We start from the raw sequence: 7,532 nt of genomic DNA on the forward strand, positions 1-7,532 counted from the left end.
ACAGGATGCTGAAAGTCCCCATCTTATGCAGGTGATCATATTTGTTATGCCTTATAGAATGCAGCAATAACTGGAGAGATGGCTCAGAGGTAAAAATTATTTGTCACTCTTGAAAAGAACCCTGGCTCAGTTCCCAGCACCCACATACAGTGGTGTATCTGTAACTAACTTCAGGAGGTATGTTGCCCTCTTCTGACCACCATGCATTGCATGGTGCAGGCAAAAAACACTTAGTGTACATATAAAATTAAAACAAAAATACATAAATAAATGCAACAGCTATGTTATGCATTGGAGTCAGCATTACATACAGAGAGACACACATGCACACTTCCTGCAGCTCTTACATTCTTCCTGGCACTTCTGAGACATTTTCTGAGCCTTCAAGGGGGTGATACAGGTATCTTGTATATAGCTGGGCATTCAACAGTAATTTATTCTCAGGGTTTAGATCAGTTATGAGTTTTTGTATTCATCTGTGAGCACCGCAAAAAGAAGCATCTCTGGTCAAAACTGACAAAAATCCTGTTGGGTGGGCATAAAAATAGTTGTTTAGAAGGCAGTTGATTGGCACTTGGTGTCCATTTAGAAAAACAACACCAGTAGCTTCCCTACTAGGGCAGAGGACTTTCCCAGCCACAGACCACTCCCACTCCCCCCACCCCCAGAGCTTATAGTATCAAATGTGAATTCCCTCCCATGAAGCAGGCATTGAGGCCCACCAGAAAGCACTCTGTTACTGTACCATTGCAGCTGTGGGCTCCTCTTGTCTGCCTGCTTGATACTGTTGCAGATATGGTTGCATACATGTTTCACTCCTGAATAAGATGATTCAGTTTCACAACCTGCATAGCACCTTCCTGCTGTATGAGGACTAGCTAGCACAGAAAAAGCCTATAGCCATGTTCCAGCATGATTTCTGTATGCGCAGTGATCAAGCTGTATAGCACCTTCAGCAGAAAGGACTTCTTGCATAGTTATGGTGAGAAACCAGCAGCAAGGGCAACTGTCTAGTGAAACTCTAAAGGCCTCAGTGGGCTCTGTTAGGGGATGGTCTGATGTATTTTGATGCTAATTACTGCTTGCTGTCTCTGACCCATCTTTTGCTCAATAAAAAGCCATCACACCTGGGCAGAGCAAAAGAGATAGGTGGGGCTAGGAGAGAGAGGAATTCTGGGAAGAAGACCACCACCAGGAAAAAGGAGAAAGCCCTGAAAGGAAGAAAGGAAGGCTGCCATGGGTTAGCTGGAGGAGAAGCACATGGCCAGTGTGGATGGAGAGTCCAGCCCAGATGAAGAATATTAGCAAGTATATGGGATTATGGATGGGAGGTAGCTTGATAGAAATTATTAGAAGCAGATGGCATGGGATTGAGACAGGGATCCCATGCCTATCCCACTATGGGAGGTAGTTTAGAAGATCAATATCTGTCCTGCCCTAGGTTAACTAAGGCAATTTTAAATTATAACAAGTGTCTGTGTCTTGATTGATCACCAGCCGGACCTACAGGTAATACAGATAATTTTAAAAACAATAGGCCTCCCTGACACTGAGCAGCAACACTACTGCCGCTAAGACTTGTGTTTAACGACCTATGGCACACAAGAAATGCTACCTCTTTAACTCAACCTGATCTTGTGTGTTCAGATTTTGTGATATCCGTCCGGGCCATTTCCAATTCATCCCCCTCTTGTGCTTAGATCTGGTTTTGTCTGAATCATCAGCAGCCTTCTGCTGTGGGTGACTTACCTGTGTGCTACAGGGAACTCCAAGATGCTAAGATTCAGCTGGAGAACTCCCTGACTGCATTGCAGTTGTGATTTTGTGCACACACCTCCCTCCAGATGACTACGTTGGAAATGGAGGTTCCATTTTGGTCCGTCTATTCTTTCTCTTTCCCTGGTTCCTGGAAGTGCCCTCTCGGGTCCAGGTAGAAGCCACTTGGCTCTTTATGGGATTGCACGCCCCCTGGCTTGTGGGAGCTTTTGCTTCTCTTCAATAATCTGTTTCTGCTTAAGTATTATTCAGTATCTGTACTTGAATTGTTTTCTGAAGCAGGGTTTCTCTGTGTAGCCTTAATTGTCATGGACTCACTTTGTAGACCAACCTCGAACTCACAGCGATCTGCCGGCCTCTGCCTCCCCGAGTGCTGTGATTACAGACGTGCCGGCTTACTTTAATTATTTTAATGATGCCATCAAGAACCACGGGGACCATCAGGTCCAGTCACAGCCTGTTGCAGTAAAGCATGTGTCCCATCAACTAGCATGGCTTCTTGCTTGTAGCCTCTGAGATTCATGTTGTCAGTTCACTTTTAGCAGATTTCCCTAATCCTACTGGAATCCAGATGCCTGTTCTTTCCTACAGTCGTGGAAATAGGCCCCTACACTTCTTACTGCTTTCGTTACTTCAGTATTCTCTCTGTCCTTCTCGCAGCAGCTGGAGTCCTTTTAGAAATGGATCCCTTTCCTGGCGTAGTACGCTTGAGGCCCTGGCTTAGATCCTAGGATCAGAAGAATTGGGAAACAGCTCTAATCAAGCCACCACGCCTTCTCTTTGAAGCCTGCAATGGCTCTTGTCCTAAAATTTTGCTATCGCTGTGATAAACATCGTGACCAAAGCAATAAAGAGGAAAGGATTTATTTGCCTTACCCTTGCACACTGTAGTCTGTCACTAAGGAAAATCTTGGCAAGAACTGAAGAAGAACCCTAGAGCAGGCATTGAGTCAGAGACCATGAAGACGCTGGCCCCTGAGACACAGATTTGGCTACTTTCTTACTCTTCCCAGAACCACCTGCCCAAGAGTAGCACCACCCACTGTGAAACAGACCTCCCTCACATCAATCATCTGTCAAGTTGAATTTGTCTAGACAAAAAGGATCATTCCCCTTTAAGGACGAAGGCACAAAGATAAGAGACAAGTAACTGTCAGCTTTACCACTGTTGGCTACGCTGCAAAATATGCATAAGAGCCATTGTCCTAACCTGTTGTCACCCTGAGTTCTAAGAAACAAGATAAACTCATAGAATAGACTATCTCCCAGATGAGGACAGTTACCCATGATACCTGTACTGTACCCTGGGGCAGTACCAGTTTGTCCTTCCAAGCAAGAGGATGTCTTTGCCAAGCTAGAACTGAGACAGTGGTGAAGGAGACCTCGCTTACATAGGGACTGCTTGATTATACATTCCTTGCGTTTTCACCTTTTCATCTAACTCTTCATTTATCTAACCTTAAAGCTCACATCAGCAACCCTGAAAGAGACTCAGGGTCACTGGATTTCCTTATCTGTTCCTCTTCTTGATGTGTCCAAGTGGAGTGAATCTCTTTTCCTGGTAGTCGCCATTACTGTCACTCTGGTGAACAACACTGGAACGGACCTAACTTGCCGGGGTTTCTACACCTCAGGCTTTTATCTTTAAAAACTCCTTTTACAACTTTGTCAAACCAAATAATAAGAAAATGCATTTTTGTGTGTCGGCATCTTGTACCTAGTCAACTTTGGATGGACACACACACACACACACACACACACACACACACACACACACACACGTACTACATATCAGGTCCAAAGGAAATTCCAATTCCCCAAACTCCAAAAGACCATCTAAATGTCCAGAAAAGTTAGATAAAAGTTCGCATTCCTCAGGAATCCTCTCTTTCTGTCTGTCTGTCTGTCTGTCTGTCTGTCTGCCCTGACCCAGCTGTTTTTTTTTTTTTCTACTCTCTAGCCCGAGCTGTTCTTCTCTAGCTGCTCTGGACTCTTCCAGATGGCTCTCATTGTTCTATCTCTCACATCTACAATAAAAACCCTGCCCTAAATCATTCTGTGGAGAGGCCATGTTGTCAGTTGATACACACGCATGCTGGAGTCACGCTTACTCCAGGAACCGTTTTCTTATCTTTCCATCTGACCTCTTTTACTCTGCTGATGCAGAGAAAGTAATATTTCGACTTTAGTATTTAGCCCACAGTAAGGTCCCCAGTCAGGGCACCTCTTTTTTTTTCCTTCCCAATTTGGAAGCCCTTTTGCACTTTTTGAATTCTTCTTGAGTTAACATAAATTTCTGCCACTTTTCTGACAGGAACTTGGGTTCCTTCTATTTGTGGGCTATTTTGAGCCAGTTGGGTAATTTTAAACAATTTGGGTTTCTACAGGTGAGTGACTCCTATAACTTCTGTGTTGCTAATAACTATGTGGGAAGTGATGTAAGGCAAAAAAACAAAACAAACAAACAAAAACAAGGGTGTCTGGAGAGTCACTACAGCCATTTATATAGCCATCGTGAAATACTAGGTCTGTATGATTTCTGGTGTCCCCTAAGGATAATTTTGTCTAACTTGTTTTGTAACAAACTTACAATGCTTCATCTAATAATTATCAGGTCCAAAGGAAATCCCATTTCCTCACATTTCAAAAGGTGCCTATTAGCATACCAAAGTGCATGCTGGACTCCAGGCGCCTTCAAGATGGCAGGTACACATTTTAAAGCCCTTTCCAGTAGCATCCTAGCCCTTCCCACGTCTTCAGACAGCTCCAACCTCTCCCAGCTCATGAGTGCTCCTCTCTCCCTCCCTCCCTCTCCCTCTCTCTCTCTCTCTCTCTCTCTCTCTCTCTCTCTCTCTCTCTCCCCTCCCTCCCTCCCTCTCTCTCTCTCTCTCCCTCCCTCTCTCCCTCTCTCTCCTCTAGACTCTTCCAGATGCCTCTGGCTGTTCTCTCATATATACAAAAAAAGCCTCCCCCTTAACCATACCATGGAGCAGTCATATCCCAGCACTCAGGAGGCAGAGGCAGGCAGATCACTGTGAGTTCAAGGTCAGCCTGGTCTACAAAGCGAGTCCAAGACAGTCAAGGCTAACACAGAGACTCTGTCTGTGCCTGACTCTGTCTCAAAAAAAAATTTTTTAAAAAAGATAAACAAAGTCAATGTTGTTTTATGTGTCATTTTATGAAATTTGTCTATCTATCTGCGTGTCTGTGTCTATAAAAATTGGCATGATGGTGGCTGTAGTCCTACTAGATATCTATCTACCCTGAGGTCCACTGGGACACCAAAGTAAGGGGGCAAATGTTCCCTCTGGCTCACTCTGCATTAGTTTAGGTGACTAGACTTTTATTGGAGGTACCAGGAGCATATCAGTTACTTTTCTCATTGCAGTCACAAAATACTTTGTGAAAACAACTTAAGGAGATAAAGGCTGATTCTGTTCATGTCTGAGGGGACAGTACATAATTCCAGAGAAGGTATGGCCATGACAGTGGCTCTAATTGTGTCAACAGGAGCTTGAGGCAGCTGGTCATATGTGCAGACAGGAAGAAGAGGGATGAACTTGCTCTCCATTTTCTTTTCCATCTATATGCAACCTGTGACCCCAGTACCTAGAGGGGTCCCATAATGGTCAGTGTTCATGTCAGCCTGACAGAGTCTGTAGTCAGCTGGGAGGTGGGCCACTGGACATGCCTGGGGGCAGTTATCTTGATTACGTTCCTTGCTATCTTGATTGTGGGAGGGATTCCCTGGGACCCTGGGCTAACAAAATGCAGAATGAAAACTGAGTGCTATCATAACTACATTCATTGCTCTCTGTTGCTTTTTGTTTGCTTGCTTGCTTGTTACTTTTGTTCCCTGTTTTGGTTCTTTCTTCTTGTTGTCTGTTTTTTATATGTTTCTTTTTTGTTTGTTTGCTTGCTTGCTTGCTTTTGAGATGGGCTCTCTCTCCATAACCCTGGCTGGCCTGAAACTCATTGTGTAGATCAGGCTATCCTCAAACTCATAGAGATCTGCCTGCCTCTGATGGGATTAAAGGCGTGCACCACTACGCATGGCTGTGTTCTCTGCATCTTGATTGCAGGCTCATCCTCCATGAGGAAGCCAAATAAACTCATTGGTTCCCCAGAGTAAACTTTGACAGAAGCATACCTCAGTTTATCATTGGGACCTTAGGAGAAGGGATAGACTTGGCTTGCCCCGGGAAGGAAATTTAGCAATGCATTCATATTTGGAGAGTCTTCCTCCATTAAAGCTTTCTGGAAGTGCCCTCATTGGTATGCCAACTGAAGTGTCCCCTTGGTGATTCTAAATTGCATCATGTTGACTAGGTTAACTACCACTGGGGTATATGGTCATGGTGTACAGTAGTCTCATTGGGAGCTTAAGTTATAGGAACATACTCATTCCTAGCTTGAAAGAAACTCAGAGAGTTCATGCGGGATGTGCACATAAGGGGTATTAATGCAGCACACTTAAATACTCTGTGCCAGTTGACATTGGGTTTTTATAACACATACAAGAGAAACTGGCCAATTTGTGATGCTTTAGGAAAGGGTTCCTATTGAGCAGTAAGCCTTACCTACTCAAAACACTTCCCTAGCATTAACCCTTGCTTCTGCCTCACAGATGAGAGTCTAACCAAAGGAGTCCTAATCTTAAGAGTACACCTTAATCTGCCCCCAAAAAAAATTCCTGAAAATAAGTGAGTGGCAAACCTGTGGCTACTTAATTTTTGAAAAAAAATTAATTTACTGTATGCTAAAATCACTATTTTTGGCATTCACAATATAAAGCATATATCCAGGAGAATGTATGTAAATATGAATTTGAATTTGGAGTTAAAAGCCAGCCCTTCAAAATATTTATCATAATCAAGCCTAGCTAATACACAAGCATAAGAGTTCAGTCAAAAATTTGGGAGTGAAGGAAAGAAATGGGGTAATGTTAAAACCAAGCTAGCATTCATTTAGAGGCTACTGATGTTCAGCTATGTAGACATGTTAGTTTAATCTGTTTCCTTCTGTCATGGATATAACTGGGATCAGAACTCTTTTATGATACATATAAGATTACTATCAGATTTATCTTTATTAATTATCAATGTATAGAGAAGCAAGGTATTTGTTCCTCATTCTTAACTAAGAATAAATTATTTAGGTACAAAGACAAGATGTTGTCCTGAACCTCCATTTACCATGGATTCCAGGAGGACTTAAACCTCAGAGGACAAACTACTCCCTCAGATGAGTACAGTTACCTATGAGAGCAAAGCTGGACGAAAGTAATCATTTTGTCAGAAAACAGTTTGGTCCCTTAAAGTGGTGGTAGAGATTAAAGAATTTAACAGGTTAATAACCTGGCCAATTTTTAAGACTATAGTTGAGACCCTGGTGGGCCAATGGTGGATGGGACCTCTCACCCTAGCACTTTAGAAGCTGAGTCAAGAGGGCTGCTACAAATTTGATGCCAACCTAGGCTAAATAATAAATTGCAAGTGAGCCTGTGCTACAGAATGAAAACTCCCCTCAAAATGAACCAAAGATCAAGAATTTGAGAAGTGTCACTTCAAAAAGCAATGTTTGCTACCCTGATAGTACAGTGGTAGAATTGGTACATAAGCCCAGGCCAAATCGTGGAGCAGGAGCAAACTGAGTGACCCAAAAAGAGTGATTGATTTTTGTTACACATGCTCTAAAATTCAGGAAATATGCTAAGTTAAAGGTCTGAGCATAGATTATCTGGTCCATGAACGCAT

This window comes from Acomys minous (genome assembly GCF_964271855.1).
Source record: "Acomys minous genome assembly, chromosome: 5".
NCBI lineage: Eukaryota > Metazoa > Chordata > Mammalia > Rodentia > Muridae > Acomys > Acomys minous.